This window comes from Lepidochelys olivacea (genome assembly GCF_965140295.1).
Source record: "Lepidochelys olivacea isolate rLepOli2 genome assembly, chromosome: 9".
NCBI lineage: Eukaryota > Metazoa > Chordata > Testudines > Cheloniidae > Lepidochelys > Lepidochelys olivacea.
The window spans coordinates 44,043,516-44,068,045 of record NC_140419.1 but is presented as its reverse complement, the minus strand read 5'-3'; the positions used below and the strand labels follow the sequence as shown (position 1 = coordinate 44,068,045).

General features: G+C 43.4%; 1 protein-coding gene and 1 long non-coding RNA gene across 3 annotated transcripts in view; one reads left to right on the top strand and one right to left on the bottom strand.

Moving 5' to 3' along the window:
- The window catches only part of LOC311526008, a 73,648-nt gene extending 67,327 nt beyond the window's left edge, over window positions 1-6,321 (top strand). Inside the window, exon 3 of the long non-coding RNA XR_014712925.1 lies at window positions 5,615-6,321. This is a non-coding gene — a long non-coding RNA (uncharacterized lncRNA). The remainder of the gene's footprint in view (window positions 1-5,614) is intronic.
- The window catches only part of LOC311526006 (glypican-5-like), a 601,789-nt gene that overhangs the window by 10,340 nt on the left and 566,919 nt on the right, over window positions 1-24,530 (bottom strand). The window lies entirely within an intron of this gene.

Here is a 24,530-nt window from a genome sequence, read left to right as displayed (position 1 = left end):
CTGTGGAGTGTGTGCACATAGGAGGCTCGGGATCATTATGCGAGATGAACATACAGCCCCTGTGGGGTTTGCTTTGAAGAGAGTCACAGAATTTGTTTTGAATAAAACCAAATGCAGAGATATTTACCAGTCTACTCATAATTATATGGGGTTAGTGCATTGCGGAGAGAGCTGGAGGGACCAGCTACTACCACTACACCTCTAGGCTAGGACAAAACGAAATACGGAACTTGAGCCAGTTCCCAAACACCTTAAGGAATGTCAGCTTTTGGGGAGAACTTTCACTGTACTGAAATCTGTGACCTTTCCTGGGTTTGGTTCTCCCCCCGCCATGAATTGCACAAAGTCAAAGCTGACAGGGTCTCCCCAGGCTTTCCTGCAAGCACTGTACTTTGAAAAGACACAAGGTGTCAGTGTATATACTGGGCAATTTGTGCCTTGGTCATGAGTGAATTATCATGGTTGGAATGAGAGTTATAACATATGTTTCAAGTGAGGTATCAGTACATGCAGTGATTCTTGATGTTGGTGCTCAGTCACTTGTGAGTTTTACTCTAGCTTAGTGAGAAAATTAAAGCAAGGTGCAACCTGCTGGAACAGGATCTTAAATTACAGTAGGTGCTGCAGTATTATTATTAGCTTTTTATCACCTTTGGGAGCACAAGCTGAAATTACTTTTACATATCCCAAGGAAGGGGCCCTGAAATCTCAAAACAATGTAATATCCCTAAAATGCATAATTATTCAACAGCACCAACAATCTCCAAATGATGTATTATCCTGACATCGTGACCAATACTAATTATTTTCAAATGTAGCTGCAGCAGACAAATAGGAGAAATGAAAGATTATCCCTCTTAGAGGGGAATTTGAGAACTCTCCAACTGTCAAAAAGACCCTCCCATCAAGATTGGAGAATTCATAATTTGCAATTCCAAAAACGTTGAATTTTTGAGCGTAGATTTTTCTGCAGAAAAAAAGGATGTGGTAGATAATGTGATGTTTATTGAAGCAGTAAGAAGTAAGTTTAGTACACAAGCTTTGGAGCCAAAATGACCTCTGAATTAGATAAATAGTAATACCTTTTTGGTCTCTGAATTTATGTAATGTTCTTAGTCTATCAAATACTTCATATCAATCTGAGAAATGTGTACCTGATAGGCTGTTTCCACACAAAGCTCCTTGTAGGATTGTGGCTTGAGGTAGTAGTGAATGAGGAGCTATAGAAATGCTAAGGAAGCCCCCTGCAGTTAATACAATACATAGTAGATGCACAAATGAAAACTTCAAAACAAGTTTCTAAGGATACCTTCCTTTCCATTCTGGAAACTTTGATGTGTGAAATCCTTGACTACCCAGAACTGAATTGATGACAGCTGACTTCCCTCAGTTTACTCATTTAAATAGTTATCTCAATGGGTTTAGGTCAGGGAGAGGAAGATACCTTGGGAGACAACATTGTAAGGGCTAGCTGACCTCTATAGTTGGCACTGGTGTGACCACCGCTGGAATACCATGACCAGTTCTGATGCCCACAATTCAAGAAGGATGCTGATAAACTGGAGAGGGTTCAGAGAAGAGCCAGGAGAATCATTAAAGATTAGAAAACATGCCTTAGAGCAATAGACTCAAGGAACTCAATCTATTTAGCTTAACAAAGAGAAAGTTAAGGGATGACTTGATCAGTCTATAAGTGTCCACATGGGGAAAAGATACTAGATAAGGGACTCTTTAATCCAGCAGAGAGAGGCATAACGTGATCTAATAGCTGGAAGCTGAAGCTAAGCGAATCCAGACAGGAAATAAGGTGTAAATTTTTAACAGAGGGTTATTAACCATTGGAACAATTTAACAAAAGTCATTCAACAAAAGGCAAATTCTCCATCACTGACAATTTTTAAATTAAGATTGGATGTTTTTCTAAAAGATCTGCTCTAGGAATTATTTGTGGGAAATTCTATGCCATGTGTTGTAAGGAAGTCAGAATGGATGATCACAGTGGTTCCTTTTGGCCTTGGAATTTATGAATCTATTCCATCTGGGACCTCAGGTGAGGGACAAATTCTAGAAAAACTAGATGGGAGGAAGGATGAACTTGTAAGTACAGGATTGGATGGGGGCTCAGAATACCTGGGTTTAAAACCTTATTCTTCAACAGACTTCCTGTGTGCCTGTGGGCAAATCACTTATTCTGGGTACAATGGAGACAATATTTCTTCCTATACCCACCCTTTGTGAACTTTGAATGTAAGCTCTTCAGGACAGGGACTGTGCCTAGCATCTCGGGGCTCCAAAGTTTGCAGGAGCTTCTAGGCACTACTGTAATAAAAATAAAATGTGTGAGAGAAAGGCGAGAGTGTGGGATAACTGCAGGACAAGTTGAGATCTCTGGCACACAGAAATCATACTTAAACTGTAATGGCAGCCTCCTTCCACCACTCCCAGCAATCAGTACTCTATATAAACTTATGTGCAAGCAACGTATTCAGTATCCCATTGACTGAGCCATACAGTAGTAAGGAAGTCTGTTCCTATATTTGTTTTGCTTTTGATATACAGCTGCTACAGTAAGCCAGGCATGATTTTCATGAGGCACAATAAAATTCTATTAGTTCCAAGAGCTAAAAAGTAAACCCACAGAGATAACTGCTTCAGCCTCCACAATGATAAAAATGTCAAGAGAGGCCAATCTTCATTCCTTTCCTTGGGAAGAAATTGTCTAAAACGTCCAACCTGGGTGTATCAGCGGTAGCTCAGTAATCAGTCAGTCATCCACAACAAAAGGTTTCACAATGTTGTGTGTATTAATATAGGACTTATTCAAATGCAGACAAGCTGAAAGCATGTGTTCAAAACATGCCAAGCATGTTTTACATTTCTCTGAAACATCTGTTTTTATTACAGTAGCAGAGATGCGTTTATCATGGTTTCATGTTTAGGCTTAATTAGCTTGCCCGGTACCCCAAGTGTATGAAGCACAGCTGACATTTTATTCTGGTACATAATATGGAAGTAACTGTAAAACATGATGTTTCTGGTATATCTGCTTATCTTTTGTTGTAACTTTTCTTCTAATGAAAGAAGCCATTAAAAAGCTCTGTGACAGCCTCACTGTATGGTACCATTAATTAATTATGCCTAGAAATTCTGTACATACTTCACTAGTAACCTACAAAAGCCAAAGAGTGACTGATCCTGCATGCTTTGCACGCTCAAGACTCCCATTAAAGTTAATTGGAGTTGCGGGATGCAAGGAATGCCGGATTTGCCTTTATGGCTAAAGACAAATGCGTGCTCCCAACTTCAAAGGTTAGGTATTCCTGCCAGTCTAGGGGGTGCACACGATCACAGCACCAAGCACTGAAGGCATCTGCTAAATGTCATGCCACAGCTAAAAGCTGTAATTAAAAAAAAAACATAAACAGACTCAAGGAAGAAAAATATTAGTAATAATTGAAAATGCTTTGGCTGTTGCATTCATCCTGATGATCTCATTCATTCTGGTTAAAGAAACTACTCTCAATTGGCTGACATGCGTGTGCTTTGTTTGTGTTCTCATTCTACCCCCATCTTTCCCAGTTAACTTTTATTGCTCAATGCAAAGGTCAAACCAAAGACTTAATTAAATTGAATACAGGGAAACGATAAACTTATTTTGGATGGGGGAATGAGAAACCATTTCAAGTCATCTTATTCCTCTCCCCCACACACTCCTCATTTTCTTCAGACTAAAAAGAGCTTGTATTGAGGGTAATCATTTGCTTAAAGGGAAACTGCACTTACTTCACTCAAAAGTTTACATAGTAAGAATGGTTTCAGCCCATTTATAAACAGTTAACAGCATTTACAAAGCTGCAATTATAAATGCCATTTTTAATTAAGCTTGGCAAATTCTGAGGCAGATGAAGCCCCATCTTGCTAAAAACAGATCGTATTTATGATACTGCACCAGCAGTAAGGAAGTCCAACCGACAGCAAGGATCTAGTCCCCTGTGCTTATCTTAAAGCACTTCAGTGGTGTCACTGAAGTAAATGCAACTACTCACATGCTTAAAGCACATGTAAGTCTTTGCAGGACTGGGGCCTAACTGTAAATCAAATTCTCTCACAACTAAAGAGTCAAACCTCAATCAATTGCTCCCATCAGCTCACCCCCAAAATTTAAGAAGCCTGATTCTTGCAACATGCTCTACAGTTCACCAAATCCAGGTTTCCTCCACACTAGTCATTACAGCAATGAGGAAGTGAAATGTTTCCTGCATTTCTGTTTTTGGGGGGTTATTGCAAATAAATCATCATATTAAAAAAAGACTAAGTCCTGGTACGATGGAGTCACGATTTATGTTCAGTTACAGAATAAACACACCAGAACCACATTTAAGCAAACATTAACTGAGTTTTTTATTGCATCTGTTAAATTAGATGACAGTGGAGGTTAGTCATAATGTAAAGGGAAAGTTCAGGTCCATAGATAAATTCATAGGAAACATTTGTTCATTGAATTTTGATACCGTTCACCTTCAGTGGGAAGTGAAATAAAAAGAAACTATAGCAAGGTATTATTCTGAATTAAACATTTTAGACATATTAACAGAAGCAGTAAAGAGAAAACATCATAGTATTAGACTGGTTTCTCCTCTGCTCTGGAAAGTTTACATTACGCTTTTCTCATGCTCTAGTCTGGCAATATTCAGCATGCATACCCTCTATTTCACACTGATAGGCTTATCTGGCAACCAGAATCTCAGTTCTATCACAGCTGACAGTTATTGATGGAGAGGTTGGTTAGAGCCATCACACTACTGAATATTAGTAGCTAGAAGAACATGTTTCATGTAGAAATACCAAAAAGTTTAGAAACATTATTGTATGAATAGCATACTGTGAAACTGATGAACCCTTTTCTCATTCAACAGGATGAATATTCAAATCAATGTAAGTATAAAGGAGACAAACAACTAAGGATGAAAAGTAAACTTTTCTAATAAAATGTCTCACAAAATGAAGTGCATTTGCAATATATTAGCATGTAAGAAAATTACCTGCAGGCAATACATGGCTGTGCAGCAAACAAGAGGGAGGGAATTCACATTCAAAGCAGATACTGCCTTCTAATGGCCCAACTCCACTTCTGAGTTGAATTTGGCACGCCGAGGGGTTGAATTTGGCCATTCCTCTTGTGCTGAGGTATTGTGGCACATGTGATATTAGATCAATGGGCTCTAAACTTGTCTGAGACCTCCTTTTTCATAGCAGGAGCCCCCTAAACTCACTCTGGGTTAGACAGCAGCTGTCTGAGACTCCCCATCCCTCCATTCAGCAATATTGGAAGGGCAGGGTGGTCCCACCCTCTGACCTGTTAGTGAAGAGCTGAGGGTTGTAACTCCCATGTTGACAACTCCTGTGATCGATGAACATCACATTAAGAATCAAAACTGAGGACCCCAATGGGTCAAACTTTCAGCAGGCCTCTAACTGTGTTCATGTATTTGCGCAGGCGGTCTTAGTGATATAAAACCTGTGCGCTTCCCCACAACCTCATCTTACCTGCAGCACCCCACCAATAGCTGATGCCCGGGGGCTGAGAGTGTAAAGTGTTTTTGTTTTTAAATAGGAAGAAGCTGGAGGGACGGAGAAAAGCAAGAGCCTCAATGGAGGCAAGGAGAAAGAAGCTGGAGTCTCCTGGTCAGGGAATTGAAGAAGCTGCTGATCTACTAGATGCTTCTTGCAGGCTCTCTAAAAAGATGGGAGACCAGCAATGCTTGTTTGTGTATGCAAAACTGACATGTACATATGCAAAGTGGTTAGTTCAGTGACTAAGTATGGTACTTGATTTGTGAATGTTTTGGTCAGTGCAAAGAGGCTTTGACATATGCTCAGTCTCATCTCTGAAACTTATCTGTTATTGCCAATTTTCTTTTTCATAAGAGCTTAAATCAGGGGGAAAAAAATCTGCTAGAACTTCATGAGTGCTGACAAAATGTGCTTCAATAGATCTTTTGGCACTTTTGAGGTCTATTATGTAAATATACATCAACAGATTTCGTAAAACAAATTATGTAAATACCTATTTAGGGACTTTTAAAAATGCATATTGCTCACCTGATATTTAGAGACAATTAATGTATATCATGTATATCTGCACTTAGGGATTGCTACGTTACAGTCTCTGGATGACAAGGCCTAACAAACCCTTCTCAATGTGCAGATTCAATCTTGCCATGATGGAATTATACTGTTAAATTCGATGATGTCATGACTGACTGACGGCACATATCATTGACACTTTAGGTTGTAACTGGCTCCTCTAATTCAGCTGCTGTACCAGTGCTTTAAGGGCCTGGTATTGACTTCAGATATGCAGCTCGGATAGTCGTTCATTTAGGGCTGAGGAGATTTCAATTTTTTAAATACTAAACCCCCATATTTTTAGGAACATCGAAACGTCTGTAGGGGTAGGGGATTCAGAGCCAAAGTTACTGTGCAGTAATTATGGTATTTTTAAAAAACTAGGCCCAACCCTATAGCCACTGAAGTCAAAGGCAAAATTCCTTGGAGATGGGAAAGACTGGGCCCATGTACAGGTTTTCAGACTATAGTGGCTACACCATATAGCGCAGCAGATTGGGAATGGTGTACAGAGCATTTAACCTGCACTAACTATGTCAAATCTGGCCTACCACTGGCCCAGGACTAGACTTCGTATTTTTTGTAAATCAAAATTTTATACTCCACAAATCAAATGTAAGTGACTTTTGTTCACCATGTGAAATTGGTGTGAAAGGAGAATCAGGCTCAAGGGAAAAAAAGGTGTGCTTAAGACATGGCAGGAAAGAGTGAAGGAAGCTATTAACACTAGTATAAATGGCCAGCACTATCTAAGAGTGACAAAGACACAGAAGAACTACCTATAATAGGTAGACCAAGATGTGAAGGATTAGTCCTGAAGACCAAAAAAATCAGCATGGAAAGTCAAGATACAGCAAGATTCTGAGACGTGAACTGTTGCTTTTGCAACTGAAAAATAATAGGTCTTAATGAAACAGCTGAGTCTTTATGACTTTACTATTATTACACATCTACGGAAGCCGGGAAAGTGTTTTGTTCATAGTTCAGTTAAAGATAATTGCTAATTGTATAAGAGAAAGCTGCTCTTGAGCTTAAAAATGGATTGTACAGTGATCCACCAGAGGTGATTCCTAAAAAGCCAGATATCAACTTTCCTGATGTACGGAATCTAATAAACACAAAAATGTTGGTACCCTATTTCTAACTGGCACTTGCTTCTTATTTAATCATGTAAGAGCCAGATTTTCAAAAGAGCTCAGCTCCCATTTAGGCATTTAGCTGAACTGACTAGGTTTTCACAAGTTCTGAAGCACCAACCATCTTCCATTGTTCTCAATGCGAACAGCTGGGCACTGAGCTCTTTTGAAAATCTTGTCCAAATACTATTGTAGTTTGCTAGAAAAGATTCCAGAGAATCTAGCTTGATAAAGAGTACAGGAGAATTGGTCTTTCAGGAGTAGTAAAAGCAGCATTTGTTGAACTTTATTAAATCCTTGTTTAACTTAAACGGAGATAGGTGAAATTAACCTTTATATCCCAATAGTGCTCTTCTTTTTGAAGCAATTGAATCAAAGTAGTGTTAGCAAGGGCATCATTCCATTTTATAACCTCAAAGAAAATTTATTCAGAGATAGCATGTGAGCACCACTTAATTGGAGCCAGCCTACAGTGAAGGAGCTGCATACCAATTTATGAAAAAAAAAAAAAAGAAGAAAATATTTAATTTGAGAAGAGATTGGAAATCTAAGACAAAAGTTAGTAAAGATGGATGTGTTACAAAGAGGAGGTAATCATTTTTTAGAATGACAGAGGTAGTGCAGGGCACAATGGAAGAGTTCTAACCACTGCTGGTCTTGGTACATTTGCTGGAATGTGTGAACTGGCAAATGAACCACTCTCCCAAAAAATCATGGAACCAGCAAGACATTTGCAGACTACCACTCTGATTTCGCTACTGTTACATTGTATTGCTTTCACTGAACCCTACAGCCTTTCCTTTTCAGTACAGATTCTAAACTTTTTAGGGCAGGGACTGTAATTTACATGCATTTACAGCACCTATTACAATGTGGCCCTCATCCTGATTGAGACAGCCAGGAATCACTATAATATACATACGTACAATGAATCAAAGATAGACACCGTGAGGATTTAGGAAAGAGCAAAAAGGTAAAATTCACAATTTTTGCTTTCATTTCAAACTAACCATTTACTGATGTGCACATCACAATTATCAACCATCCATTAGCATCAAAACTCAAACCAGAAGCCTCCATAAATCTGCTGCCATTTAATTATGAATTTAAATTAAAGAATTACAAAATAATTATAAAATGCAATCGGGCTGTTCATTTCGCTGAACCAATCTGCATCTAAACTGAATTATAATTAATATGCACTAAAGTAATACAATAAACTCTCTACAATCCCAAATTTTATAGACTCAGTAATATATGATTACTAAATCTTCAGAGTTTACAAGGATGTTAACACTCTTTATTATGGGACAGCTTGCTATGATAGGAAGTATAAATGTCTTCTACTCTGACACATCACATATCAAATATCACGAGATTTGCAATAAAACTGAGATATGGCAACGCTCAAAGTTCCTACAAGAACACATAGGGACACCATCTCACCCTTATCTCTCCATGCCAGAATCCTGTTCCTTAGTGAGATCAAGAGGGGAGGGTATAGCTGCACCATCAGAGACAAATATCACGAGGTGGATGTGCCTGGGTGAGGCCAGTGTCTTTAAAAGCAACTCTGCAGCCCTGAATTTGCTTTTCCAACAGGAAGACACCTCTAGTAGAGACAGAAGTCTAGGAAATGCTGCAATACCTTCCTCTTTGAGAAAACTTTTCCACTCACAACACTGCCACGGCTCCTTCTATACCTAAACCCTCTACCAAAAAAGAGAGAGAGAGGAAATTAATAAACCCTTAAAAAAATCAAATGCCCTACCTTAGGCAGAGTTTTGAACCTGAAAAGGGAGAAGTGCCAGAGACTCCATGAAGCCCACTTGGGCCTTAGCTATTAATTTTATGTGGAAGGTGGTCAGGTATGATGGTGATGGGAGTCAGTATAAATTCAACACAGAGACAGAATGAACTAGCTCATAACATTGGGATTGGTCTAAATATGAGCCTTCTCAGAAGTTTAAATCAGTTAGGCTAAGGAAGGACCCTTCCAACAAGAAACCATCCAGTCACCCAGGTCACCAGGCAACTCTCCCTACCTCCTGACCACCTTTTTCTCTCTCTGTCTTCTATATTTCCTCCTTTGTAAACTCTCCTGTAGTTTTCATTTGGGCTTCGTAACCCATTTCTGTAGGGACCACCCCTTATGTTGGGGAATGGGACGGAGGGTGGTGAGAGCTCCCTAGCTCTATTCCACCCAGAAACTCCCTGCTTTGTGACAGCAGCATACAGGGGAAAGTCTGGCTACTTACCTCCACAGGAAAAATTAATTGTCACATACATGTGTGAGCAGCCATCTTGACTGACACACCGGGGCTTGAACTGGGAACCTCCAGAGCTGAAAGGGGTGCTATGACAGCTTGACATAAAAAGCAAACACTCCCCCTCTGTGGGCTGTAACAACTCATATTCTCTGACAAGCAGCACAGAGGGGGATATATTACGCACAACCACCCACTCACGCCCCAGGTTACACAGGCAAAGCAACAGGCATCTGACAGGAGACCCACTTAGCCATAACTCAGCATACGCATATACTGAGTAATCACAATGGAACAGTCAAGTATTACAGCTGAGTAGTGAAGAGGGTTTCAGTTTCATCCACAAATTTTTTAGGGTTTCTAATTAGAAAACTGGATATTTGAAACCCTGAATACTCTTCTGATTCTAAATCTGAGAAATGGCAAAAACTGGCTATCTGGTATGTGCATGCGTGTGCATGCCTCATGTACTTGCAGTCTGAAAAGGCAAATGAAAAATGAAATATCTGATTAGTTTGTGTGACTAAATTTATAATAATCTCTAAAAACTGAGTGTGAACCTCTTGTAGGTGGAATATACATTGGGAGCTACTGCTGCAGCAGAGCTAGCCGCATGGAAGAAAGCCACATATGGCACGGTGTTAGCAAGTGAGAGGAATTGCTGCATAGTGTAAAAATCCAATATGTACGATGCATGGAGGGTATGTGAAGCAAAGCAAATGACAAAAACATAGACATTGTGTACAGAGGCATGGGTGCTGATTAAGGAGTCCCTGTGCAGGAAGCTCAAAGGCTGGCCAAGTTCCTGTTAATTTTCAGGCACCCATTCCAGCAGCTCAGCTAGTAAAGAGAACATTTTCTGTGATGCAAGAGTCCATAATGGTGAAAAGTTGTATAGTGATGGCTGATTTGGAATGTCATCGTGAGCTGCCATAACTGTTTCAGGGCAATAATTCCTTTAAAAACCTCAGTAATCTTGAATGAAATTTTAAAGAGTGAGATTTGAGCAGCCCAGCTCCAGCATTCCTTAGCATGGGACAACTGGGATTGTGGGTGGATGTGCTATGTGTCACTATCACATTAAATGTCTGACATTTGGAGTCTCTTCTGTTGTAGTTTTACTTTCTGAACATTGAGTACATAGCAATACATTTGTAATGTGCATCAGGAGTATTAGTCATCAGCATTCCCAAGGCCATGGACAATTGTTTCTGTTCCTCCGCAGAAGTCTGTTATTTAGCTAGTTTTCTCTTTACTGTTTTTCTCAAGATATCCTATTTCCTTCTACTTAATTATACGGAAGCCTTCCCCTTTAATCCTCTAACTGAAAAACAACCAAATTAGAAAAGCCAGAGCACTCTAATTGGGCCTAGATTTGTTCAAAAGGAGAACATCTGTTATAACTAAGCACCCTCCTTTTTTACTTTGAATCAGAAACGATGTATCATTTAAGTACCAGGTCAAATTCTGCTCTGGTGTGCAGATGGAATAACTTCTTTGGAACTATTTACGCCAGTATGTCTGAGAGCTGAATTTGACCCACTGCATATGATTTCGTAGAGGGGCAGGGAGATTACGTTGTGCTTCAGTTGGGGTAAATTGCTAGGTTTGGCAAAAAGCTGCCAACCTGACCAAAAGTTTGCCCATCTAAAGATCAGCAAGAGTTTTGATTCTTACTCTTTTAAGAGACTCCGCTGTAAATAAAAGCAAGGGCCAGGCAGAGGTAGCTGCTCAGAAATTCACTTAAACTTCGTTCGTGGACATATTAAAATAAGAAAGCAAACCCCTTAAAGTTATATACACAGCTGATCTGACTGGGGCCTGTGGATATTACTGTAACAGACATAATAAAATATGCATGGGTGTTTCAGATTTTAGTTTTATTCAGCTTTGTTTCTTCACTGGGTCTAAGGTAGAAATCATTGACAACATCCCATTTGAAATGGAAGGCCAGTGTTTTCAAATGTGAGGGCCAAAATGATTATAATATTCAGAGCACCTCTAGAAGATACACACAAAATTAAGCATGCAGCTGCACTCTGCATTAATTGGTTTCCAAATGGTATTTTAGGTGTAGCCTCAAGTATAGTACTTTCTAGCAATCCAACATGGAGATGATAAAAAAAAAATCACTAACTGTGTCAAAGCCAATGCCTGAAAAAATGTTGCTTAAGTGCAAATTAGAAAAACACACTAATCACTGAACATGAAGAATCATCTTAGAATCCAACAGGACCACTGAACTGAGAAACCCTTCAGTACAGGGGGCAGACATTGCCTTCACCATTCTCTTTGCTTTCCACTGGTTTCCAGCACTACCTGGATCTTATCTTGGAATAGGGTTGCCAAGTTTCTACTCGCACAAAGCCGAACAGCCTTGCCCCGCCCCTTCCCACCCCTCCTCTGAGGCCCCACCCATTCTCCAAGGCCCCTGCTCACTCCATCCCCCCTCCCTCTGTTGCTCACTCTCCCCAACCTCACTCACTTGCTCATTTTCATCAGGCTGGTTCAGGGGCTTGGGCTGTGGGGGTGTGTGAGGGCTCTGGCTCGGGGTGCAGACTCTGGGGTGGGGTTGGGGATGAGGGGTTTTGGGTGCAGGAGGGTGCTCCAGGCTGGGACCGAGGGGTTCAGAACGCAGGAGGGGGATCAGGGCTGGGGGAGGGTATTGGGGCATGAGAGAGGATCAGGGGTGCAGGATCCGAGCTGCACTTACCTCAAGCAGCTCCCGGAAGCAGCGGCATGTCTCCCTTCTGGCTCCTACACAGAGGCACGGCCAGGCGGTTCTGTGCACTGCCCTGTCTGCAGGCACTGCCCCTGCAGCTCCCACTGGCTGCGACTATGGCCAATGGGAGCTGTGGAACTGGTGCTTAGGGTGGGGGTAGCACCTGCAGCCCCATGACTGATCCTAGGCCTAGGAGCTGGAGGAGGGACATGCTGCTGCTTCTGGGAGCCGCGCGGAGCCAAGGCAGGCAAGCAGCCTGCCTTAGCCCCACTGCGCCACCGACTGGACTTTTAATGGCCTGGTCAGCAGTGCTGACTGGAGCCGCCAGGGTCCCTTTTCGACCGGGCGTTCCGTGCATCTGAAGAAGTGGGTTTTTTACCCATGAAAGTTTATGCCCAAATGAATCTGTTAGTCTTTAAGGTGCCACCAGACTCCTCATTGTTCTAATAATCAAAATGTCCAGTGGAAGAACTGATCATGCTCTGCATTCCTATAGCATTTTCCATGTAAAGCTCTCAAAGCCTTTACAAATACTGAATCTGAAAATGCCATTGTGAGATATTTTCCTCATTTTTCACAAGAGGAAACTGAGGCAGAGAGAGGTTAGAGTGATTTCGCAAAGTTCACACTGAAGCCTGTGATGGAATTAAGAACACAGCCCATGTCTTTGACTTCTAGCCTTGTACTTTAACTTCAGACCATTTCTAATTCGGAATGGACTTCTGCTTAGTCATTTGCTGTAGGCATTCTGGTTTGGCTAAGAGCACAAAGGATTAATTATACACATGTATAATATCAGAGCCTTGTGTAGCTAGCAGCTCATCACTCTTCTCTTTAGACCCCTCAATTAAGGTATAACCCACTGACTTCAAGTGACTCAAACCCCTAAGACTTTCTCCTCAGATCCTTAGTACATTCTTAGTGGTGATTGGCTACCTCTGGAACTCCAGCCCATAATCTGTCTAGACCTGACACTGGCCACCTTAAGAGAACACTGCAAAAATGTATGTCTTTGTTCAGGAATAAACAGTAGTATTGGAATCTCCTTGATGAGTAGTTCTGGCACCTATAGGGTACATCTACCGTTACGGCAGCATGTGGAGTACAGACATGGCACATGCAACTAGCACAGGTATAAACAATAATATAGATGGTGAGGCATAGCTCAGGTCAGGAGAGTGCCCTACATGACTGAACCCTCAGGGTATATATTCTACATGGCTCTCTATAGGATCAAACACTGCTATTTTTAGCAGTGGAGTGTCCTGCTGTCAAAGGCTTTCCCCTACTACAGTGAAAGGTTCTGGCAGTGCCATATCCGTAATCTACATGGGGAAAGGTTCCAGCAGTTCCCCACTACTGGAGCCTTTCTTTGCTGCCTCTCCTCTGCCAGAGCCCTTCCTTGTTGCAGTGAAAGGCCCCAGCATGTATGTGTATATATACACCCCCACTTCCGAAGAGGGCACTCTAAAAAGACCAGTGATAATGTATCTAATGGCTCACCTGAAATTTCTTTCCCTGTTCTCATATTTAACACTATTTAATTCACATTCATTTCCAGGGGAACTCCGTCCAATAGCAAATTAATTCGTGATTTATAACTGAAGTTACAATGGGGCTCAGGATAAAATGCTACTTTCTTATCTTTACAAGCAAGGGTAGAAATCTAGTAAGAAGCATATGTTACAAGCCACACTGAAATGGTCTATGGAAAATCTCTTAATTATTAGTGCAGCTTTTGTTAAATTTGTTAGCAACCCCCCTTCTCACTGTCTGACTATACTGAAAGAAAGACAGGAGACATTTGAGATGGGTTTAATCAGACCACAACTTGACTAGTAGATGTCTGGGACTACCCAGCAGATAAAAGTGTACAGTGCAGGTAACCCATATTTATTCCATAATTACCGGGGGGGCTTTTACCAGCTCCCCCTCTTTTTCCATCCAGGTCCCTCCAGCAAATCCATTGCCGGGAACTTACATCCACCCTCCCCCTCGCAGGAGGCTTCAGGTGGGCTATAATAATGTGGGGTGGCTCCCTGATGTACCAATAATAGGAGTCCCCAACCACCCCATGTTCACTCCTTTACCAAACACCTCTTTTTAAGTCCTTTCCCAAGCCATTTATCTGGTCACTGTATACCTTTTCTATGGAGTACCTACACTGGACATCCGCCACAAGGAGGTGCCAGCCATTAGCTTGGCTACCTCCTCCCAAAACCCAGTCCGGTTCCCAGACATCTCCTAATGTCCTCTTTTATATCAGTCAAAAATCTTCTACTGAAACAACTCTGGTGCCCCATATAGTATGCCAGGATGTGAAATTACTGCCTCTCCTAGAGTCCCAAGGAATTTGGTCCCAAGGAATTTGCCTTGTCCACCCTGGAGGGGCAGGAATTCATGGGTCCCCGCCAGACCCTGTGCTGAAGCATGTCTGACCATACAATGTTAACTCTTGGAAAAATTTCAAGGATCGGCAGCCTCAAGTCCTTCCTTGCTCTGAACATTAGTTCCACCCCGTTAAGCATTCCCAAATCATTTTCTCCAAAGTAGGTTTCAGAGTAACAGCCATGTTAGTCTGTATTCGCAAAAAGAAAAGGAGTACTTGTGGCACCTTAGAGACTAACCAATTTATTTGAGCATAAGCTTTCGTGAGTTACAGCTCACTTCATCGGATGCATACTGTGGAAAATACAGAAGATGTTTGTTTTGATACACATAAATGATGAAAAAACGGGTGTTTATCACTACAAAAGGTTTTCTCTCCCCCCCACCCCACTCTCCTGCTGGTAATAGCTTATCTAAAGTGACCACTCTCCTTACAATGTGTATGATAATCAAGGTGGGCCATTTCCAGCACAAATCCAGGTCCCCCCCCAAAAAAAAAACCCAAAACCCCACTCTCCTGTTGGTAATAGCTTATCTAAAGGAGAGTGATCACTTTAGATAAGCTATTACCAACAGGAGAGTGGGGGTTCTTTTGGGGAGGGGGGGAGAGGAAACCTGGATTTGTGCTGGAAATGCCAACTGAGTACTGCTTCAGCACAAGCCCAGATGCAAACCCTCAGGCTACTTGGACATGTGCCTATGTGCCCAAAAGACAATACTGTGCTCCCAGATCCACACCCACTGTCTGCATGGCCGGTTGTCTAACATCTGTAATGAGATTACAACAAATTAATGCTGATTTACCGTCTGAGGTCTTACATACATTTGGTACGTGTCTGAATGCCAACTCCTGATTGCCTGAATAGCCTCTGCTCCCCTACCTAGCTGTGTTGCTGCCTTGATTCTGAAGGAGTGGAACCAAATTCATGGGCTGGCAGCCCCAACCTCATCAGCCCCTGTCTCAACATGGTAACAAACTGGTATCTTGTAAGGGGACTCCTATCACCGTGCATAAAAAAGGGGCCTTCCCCCTTTTCCCGTATCGCCATGTAGGCCTTCAAAGCCTGAACGGGGCAGACCTCAGGCTCACCACCCACCTGGAGGATAACAAATTCACCCTGGCTGACTTGATCCGTCTTTGACCTTTGCAAGTGTAATATCACTGAATGCTCATGCCATTGTATATCACGCCGTTCCAAAGCCCTTCCTGTAGAGTCCCTAATGGATCCAGGTATTAGCTCGCTGGTCCTGAAAGCACCAAAAAATGCTATCAAGAATGCTGCCCTGAACAAGGCCACCTCCTGTCCACTATGATATATGGCGCCAAGGATCTGCATGAGATCCCTGAACATGTAAACTGTGATGGGATGATGGGAATCCTCTCTGGGGTCACTGGTACGCAACCACTCTGTCAAAAACCTTCAAACTAAAAAAAATACTGCAAGGATCTGGATAACCATTTAGCCTACTGATGAATGTAATGGCAGAAAGGTGATTCGAGATTGTGGAAGATGCCAGTTTATGGGTTGCCAACAACAGCATGTACCACAGCACCTGTTCCTCTGTAATGGGCCATATTGTTGGCTGGCCTTCCTGATCCTCTGCCCTCAGCGTCTCCCTCCTCTCCTGCAATCACCTGAGTGGAATGTCCTGGATCTGGGTGACCCATTACACTTTGTATGGCGTGTAATGCTGTGGAAACCACCTCAGACTCAGTAGCCCCGGTTACTTGTATCAAATCCCTGCTGACTGTCCCACCAGCAAATGCAGCCAGCTCACTTGCGTGGGCGAGTGAAGAGGAGGCTGCCCGAGCATGCTTACCAGAAGCCCTCAGGCAAGTGCTTGGAGAATCTGGGCATTGACCCCACTACCCCTTGCATGCAAAGTACACACTATATGTAACACTGTTTAATTCACATTCATTTCCAGGAGAACTCCGTCCACTAGCAAATTAATTCATGATTTATAAATGAAGTTACAATGAGGCTCAGGATAAAATGCTACTTTCTTATCTTTACAGGCAAGGGTAGAAATCTAGGAAGAAGTGTCTGTTACAAGCCACTGAAATGGTCTATGGAAAATCTTTTATTTATTAGTGCAGCATTTGTTAAATTTGTTAGCAATCCCCTTTCTCATTTTAGCAGTACCTGCCTTCCACAGATTAGGATGTAAAATAGGAGATGAACAAACACCCGTTATCACTGGGATACATACAGGTTTAATCTAAGTTGAAAAGAATTTGATTTTGTATACCTTGTTGCCCCTCTTACCAAGATGTCCCAAAAACAAGGTGTAAGATACTCATAGGTAATGCAGTGATGTAAATAAATGTAGCAATCACTATACTATAGGATCAGCTCCAGCTTTTTGCCCCAATCCTGCAAATTCTATTTTGACTTGATTAAGTTTATAGCAAAATAGGACTTGAGTGCATTAAGTGGTATAGACATCTTCTGCCCGGGGGTGGATTCTACTCTTAGAGAATTGTCATCCTGGCACTTGCTTCCACCCGCACAGTAAACAGAGACAGAGACAGTTTAATTTCTTCCCTCAAGAGAAGCACCTCAAATGAAGTAACCCCTACTATTGCACTGCAGCTTCAGGAGAGAGTGTCAGCTAGAGACAGGAAAACCCCAGGCGGTTTGGAGATCTATGTCTTGATCTTGCAAACATGAGGCCAAGGGGATTATTTATGCCAATAAGGTTGGCAGGTTTGACTCTTGATGCAATTCAAATCAGTATTATCTCAAGCTTTTCTGAACCTCTCTGGGCTAGAAGCTGGTTGAGAAATCTGGTGATAAATAACTCTCATGGGATTTCCTGGTTTTGACCTGGCCAAAAAAATAGAGCTCCCTTATCATGAGATTTCATCTTACAGTCCTGACCCACATCAGCAAACACAAATGCCTAGAAATAAGTATATTGAACAACAAAACAATATGCAACCTCACAAAAGTTTCATGTTTGGGTGACATGAGTGTGGGGAGAAAGTCTGACCTTATCATTTTATTTGACCCCTCCCTCCTATGATCCCAAGTCCTACTGAGTCCATGGAAACAAATGCTACCAGCTGATCGCATAGACATTGCCGGGGATCAGTTGTCAGGGAATGCCAGCAGCTGCGGCAGCGTCCCTGAGCACTTGCTGCTACGTGTGGCAACGATATCTGTGGAATCCCATGTTCTATTATATCATTATTGGTAGTGATTGCAGGCACTCATTGTTTTATGTTAGGCTCTTCTGCAGCAAAACTTGACACCATTGTAAGACATGGGATGCTCTTTTGTGTGTTTTTTTTTTAACTGGATACTTGTTAAACTAAATTGGATGGGAAGAAAATTATAGTTTTCTTTTGTAATAAAATGACATTGCTGCCTGGAGCATGGTTTGACAGTCCTGTTCCAGACAGCTATCAGTTCATTAGGAAATTCCCAACCTTTATTAAATGTTGCCAGGCAACAGCACCTCCCTGCTAAGAAATGAAGTTACCCAATGACAACTTACTTCTTAGATGAATGTGGGACATATGCAGTAAAGCTGATTTTCAAAGGCTGGTAGAGGGGACAACTTGCTTTTTGCTCATCAATTTAGTCCTGCTTTATTATTATATCATTACTGATACATAATGAGTTACCATGGAAAGATAACTGCATTCTTGGTCAAGTGTGAAATGTAATTCACATTTTTAAACCATTTGGTGCATATCCATTATTATTGTTGTCTTTGCACTTTTTTTTCCCTTGTATTTTTCAGTATTCATTTTTGTTGTGGATCTGCACTGAAATACAGAGTGAACCTTTTCTCAGATCAGCATAAATCCAGAGTAATTCCATTGAAGTAAATTGAGTCAGCCTGATGTAAGTGAAAGACCATTCGGAACCAGTAAATATATTCTTATGAAAAGCATGTTAGCAATGAATATAGAAATTAGGTCCATAATTATTGTCCTAATGCTCTGAGCTGCTGAGGAAGGTTGGTCTTCTGCTTAGTGGTCTCAGAAGGATTAAATTCCCAGCTCTGCTACAGTTTTCCTGTGTGACCTTGGGTGGGTTGCTAAAGGTATGTCACAGAGCCTGGGTCAATTGACTTGGCCTCGCGGGGCTCAGGCTAAGGGGCTAAAAATAGAAGTGTAGATGTTCAGACTTGTGCTGAAGCTGGGTTCTAAGACCCCCTCCTGTTGCAGGATCTCAGAGTCTGGGTTCTAGCCCAAGCTGGAACATCTACCCTGCAATTTTTAGCTCCGCAGCCCAAGCCCCACGAGCCCGAGTCAGCTGACCTGGGCCAGCCATGCCACAGGTCTTTTATGCAGTGGATTGTGAGGGGCTGAGATACTGAGATGAAGGGCCATATAAGTACCTAAGGCTACATCTACACTGCATACTCCTTACATGCTGTATAGCATACATATGCTGCACACACCCCTAGTTTGGGTCTAACCAGCAGCGTAGACGGGGAGACATGGCTTAGGTGAGTCTAGTAAATACACTCCTGAACCCTAAGGTGTATGCCATACCAGCTCTCTACATGGCTTGGCTACACTGCTTCTTTTAGCAGCGTAGGGTCCCACTGCCAGAGCCTTTCACTGACATGTATAGGCTCACACCGCAGCGTGGGCCCAGCCTGCTTTTCATTGTGGCATGTAGCTACACCTACCTAGAGCCCTGTGCGGATACAGAAATGTGGATCTGTATCCAATAGGCTCAACCTGTGATCTGACCCACTACCTGTCTTTTGCCTGTATCCACATCCGCAGCAGCAAGCCGTCTCACAAGGGCTAGTGATGGGGGTGGGAGGAGCAGGGCGGAGGGTAGGGTCTTGCAGGGAAGAGGCAGCGCGAGGGTGGGGACTGGGGCTAAGGTGCAGCGTTGAGGTGGGGTCTCGAGAAGGAGTGGCACGGAATGGGGGGCTGGGAGGAAGGGGCATCGCATTACGTGCTACTCCCAGGGGCTCGCGAGTGACGGCACACAGCAGCAGCAGTGCGTCTTGCCTCACAGTGGGGCAGAGGGGTGGGGCGCTGGGGCCCCGCCTGCTCCAATCCCTGTGTCCGGGAGCGGACCCTGCTGCCCAGGAGCTGGTGGGCCAGGCCCGGGTCTGGGAGCGCAGCCAGTGCTGCTGGGCCAGGCCATGGTGGGGATGCTGGTGCTGCTTGAGGGGTCCAAGCTGCTGGACAGGAAGCGGTGTGGCGAGTGGCTGCTGGACAGCACTGACTCCGACCTGCCGCCCAGCTCCAGCCACTTGCTGCTGGCCGCCGGCCCCAAGTTCACTGGTCCCCCCAAGGTGCCGGACTCCGTGGGCCAGGCGCCGCCGGTGAGTAGAACCCTGCGGTTGTATCTGCATCCGATCCACTGTCTGCAAAATGATTCACAGATCTGAAGTGGATATCTGTGGATTTACAAGGCTCTACACATACCCTACACAGCGCTGCGGGTGGTGTGCAGTGTAGATGTAGCCTAAGATGATAGAATGTCACCTTCTCGCTAGCCCCTGTAGAGAGGCTTGGACTCTAGGCACAAATAGGGACTGCAAGTTGTGCTAGTCCCATACAGTGAGCGGGGTGGGGAGAGAAGGCTCTGTGTGCCCCCACTCAAGCCTCAGACTCAGTCTAGCCATCAACTGTTAGCCTTGCTTCTTTTTGTTCCTGTTCAGATGGAGCTGTTTCATCTTTCCTGCGGATGAAATCATGGAAGAAGGTTGAAGGTAGGAATCCTCCTCCAGCCTCAAATGAAATGCAAATGGAAAGAAAACCTACTGACTTTCCAGAATATTTCTGTAGGTAGTCTGCTTTCTCTTCCCACATCTCTGATTCTCCTCCAACTCCCTACTTGCTTACTAGAATCCTGGCACTAGCTTATCCTGCTTCCTCAGAGCATTGCTGGATATGCCACATCCTGAGTGGAAAAGCACCAGTTCACCAATAGGGTGGATGTGGTGTGATGCTGATCTGCTCTATATGGTGACATGATTCAAGTGATAAACTGGTATGGAATCATAACAAAATTCAGTGTGTGTTTCTACAGGACACAGGGACATTAGAGCGTGACACAAACTGAGCAGGCAGGTATAATTGTGAGGTGGCTCTCAATGAAATGCTTCCATTTGATACTTTTGTGGTTGTCTTGCATCCAGAACAAGAGAGAATTTGTGGGCTGATTTTGGTTTGTGCAGAAAAAATAAGCACCAGCTGTTTTAACAGGGGAAAGGTGGTTAAGATTTAGGGAGGGGGAACCTAGCATCAATAACTACTTTCCGTATAAGTGAAAGGAATGGGCTCCTCCATACACAAATACTATAGGAGGGATTGTCATTTCCCCTCAGTGCCACAGGCACTTTATGGTTCTAATTGGCTAGTGGAAGTGAAGGGAATTCATTTGTACGTACATCAGTACAGCATTAAGAATTTGCCTAGGCATGCAGAGCAGTAATTTCAGGTTTACTTGTTAATATACCTCTTGTAACAATAATAATTGGCAGTCATTATGAACCCATTCTAATGTAGATCACATAGGGAAAGTGCTGCGTTATTGTGGTCTCTTTTGGTCTGGCTTCTTTGGTAACTGGGCTTCTTACTATTATCTTACTAATTACACATTATCAGGTGTAAAATTATTAATATCCTTCCCTGTAAATCTGTGACTGCAATATTAATGGGGAAGATTTAGGGCCTGATGGTGACTGACTCCTATGTGGGCTGGGAGATGAAGAGGGTGTGTGAGGAGCATATCTGTGCAGAGCTCAGTCTCAGTGCTAGTTTGTGTTCTCCAGAGTAAATGAGTGCTCAAGACTAGCACCTCTGCCAGAGCTTGACTCCCAAGGAGGTGCGGGGAGGGAAAGGCTGGAGCTCTGGGCCCACTGTCCTGAACACCCGGCTAGCCAAGCTAAGGGGTGGTGAACATGCAACACTCAGCTCCAGGCTGCTACACTGGCTTGAGGTCCTGGAGAATGCGTGAAAATCCTCATTCCATTGAGGTCAAGGAGAGTTTTGCCATTGATTTCCGTAGAGCCAGGTCTGCACCCAGTGTCTCCAAACCATTGTTTGCAGAACAGTGGGGAAGTGCCGCTCTCCATTCCTCCAGGCTACGCTCCAGGGTTAGCCATGGTTAATGACCTTACTATCACAGCAACACCACCCCTGTGCTTTCACAAAGTGAGCTATGCTGTCTCTGACTGGACACAGGCATTGCAACGGCTACTTGTGCTGCTACAAACAGGCCAACATTCTTTCCCATTCAACAACCACAGAGAGACCAGAAGCTGAAGTGAACTTCTCCGGCAACCTCATGGTCTCCCAGCAGACAAGAGGGGGAAATAATCCTCTTCCTTTTTGGGGACTGTAGTGACACGACAACTCACCGGCACGGTGCCTCCTGCTGGTTGTCTTGGGAATTAGCTCTTCCAGCCCTGAGCACCCTCTGCAGGCTGGTGTCCCTCCTGGATGCTGGTGCCCCTCCACATCAGGGTTCTGCCCCCAGCAGTAACCCACAATCTGGGTCTCCCCACTCAGGGTAACCCCCAACCCTCTAAACCCACCTTGCCTCAGTGGCTACTGCCACTCATCATCTAGCCCCTGCTCACTGGGACAGACTTGCACTCATCATCGACAAGGAGGTTGGACCAGCTACCTCTGCCTAACCCCAGGCTGCACCTCTACAGCCCCAGTACCTGTGTAGGCCTTCACCAAAGCCTGCAGCCTGGGGGTTTACCAGGCTGGAGCTCCCCAGCTCCCTTTCCCTATTCCCCAGCATTGCTCCACCTTAGTACTTTGCTCCCAGGCAGCTAGCCCTTTCCATTCCAGGGATAGAGTAAGACACCTCCAGCTTCTGGCCCACAGCCCTCTTATAGGGCCAGCTGTGTCCTGGTTAAGCCAGCCACACCTGTGGTCAGCTACATAGTCAGCTTCCCCCAGCTGTTCTTAATCCCTTTTCCCAGCTACAGCCCTCTCCAGGGCTGGTTTTACTATTGGTTCCCCCAGGCAGCCCTCTCCCAGGGTGTGGTGTTTAGATATTGCTTGTTATTATTAGAATTGGGAGCACTGGCTGTTGGGAGTCTGAAAAGACAGGAAACAGGAAGGAGGGGGAGGAGTTGAAGAAGCTGAGGCAGAGCTACTAAGGCTGCAGTAGCACCTTGGAAAAGAGGTTTCCACTTTAAAAAATAAAGTCCTGGTGAAGTTTGTTAGTACCTTGCATGGCTACTACAACATTTTGGCGACGAGGATGGATCTTCTGCCTCTGAACCCACCTGCACCCTTTCTACAAAGCCCAGGTGAGCCTCCAATTGCTTTTACTGCCTGTATCCATATGTTTGAGACTTATCTGCTTGCAATCAGTGCTACAGAGATTTCTGAAATAAGAAAGCGTGCTCTGCTAATCCACTGCCTTGGAGTAGAAAGGCAGTGTATATTTTACACTTTTCCCCTTGCAGACGATAAATATGAGACTGCACTCACTAAAGAACTTTTTTGTACCAAAAGTGAATGTAGTAGCTAAACACTACAGATTTCACGAGCGTGAGCAGAAACCAGCGGAGACTATAATGCAGTATATTGCTTCCCTGAAGAGTCTGATTATAACTTGTGACTTTGGGAATATGGCGATCGGATGATTAGAGACCAGCTCATTGAGAAAACAACCATGCTTCGTGTAAGAGAACGTTTACTTCTAGAACCACAACTTACACTAGAAAAAGCAATAACCATTGCTACCCAGATTGAGTCAGCTACAGCTGAAGCGAAAATAATGAACATGGATACAGGAGGCACAGTCCAGGCTGTGACTCCTTTGCAGAAAAGTTCACTATCGCTGCCGACAAACAATTACAAGAGGGTTCTAATGGAAAAAACACCAAATCAGCAAATTCAAAATACAGTAAAACCATGCACAACACCTTGCAAGCTACACAGGATGTCCAGCAAAAGTAGCTCAGTGCAATCATTCCAAAATTTTGGGCATTTTGCTAAAGTATGTCGCAGCAGCCTGTTCAATCAACAGGTGCATGCAGTTACAATACCAGATGTTACTGTGTTGAGCATGGGCAAAATCACGACTGCACATATTCCAGAACAAATAAAGTGCACAGTAAATGTTTCCGCCATACCCTCAGGCAAATCACACTGTATTCAGCTAATGTTGGACACTGGCTCATCAGTATCTATACTACCTGATTCCATCTATTTGCATTACTTTAAAGATGTGCCTCTTACTGAATCCAAGCTTCACTTGGTGTGCTATTTGAAAAACCATATTCCACTACATAGTTGCCTGCCAGTAATAGTTACTTTTGGTGATTGCTGTGTAACTGCAGAGTTCTACATTGTCCACAAAGGCACTCCTATCTTTGGCAGAAATTAATTGGCTGCTTTAAATCTCAGGGTAGTTAATGGATGAATTGCTCTTCCTCAGCAAAGCACTCTTGCAGTACACACACCAGTTTCAGCTGGGACCCAACACCAGGTTGAGGAGACACTTGGCTGTGCTTATGGGTTTCTGCATAAAGTTAAAATGCAGAATAGTGTGATGCCTGAACAACAGAAATTACGGTGCTTACCATTTTCAGTCAGGGAAGCTGTTTCAGAAGAACTTAGAAAACTTGTTCAAGAGGACATTATTGAAGAGATTAACTCCTCTGAATGGGTTTCACCCATAGTAGTGATGCAGAAGAAGGGTGGAGGCATTCGCCTTTGTGTGGACTTAAGGGAGCCAAATAAAGCTATTGTGATTGACAGCCATCCTCTTCCTCACATAGAAGAAGTATTTGCAGAACTCCATGGAGCAAAGATGTTTTCTACTCTTGATTTGCAGAGCGCATACCACCAGGTTATGTTGCATGAAGATAGCAGAGACCTCACAGCATTTATTACACATGAGGGACTATTCCATTTTAAACGTGTTCCAT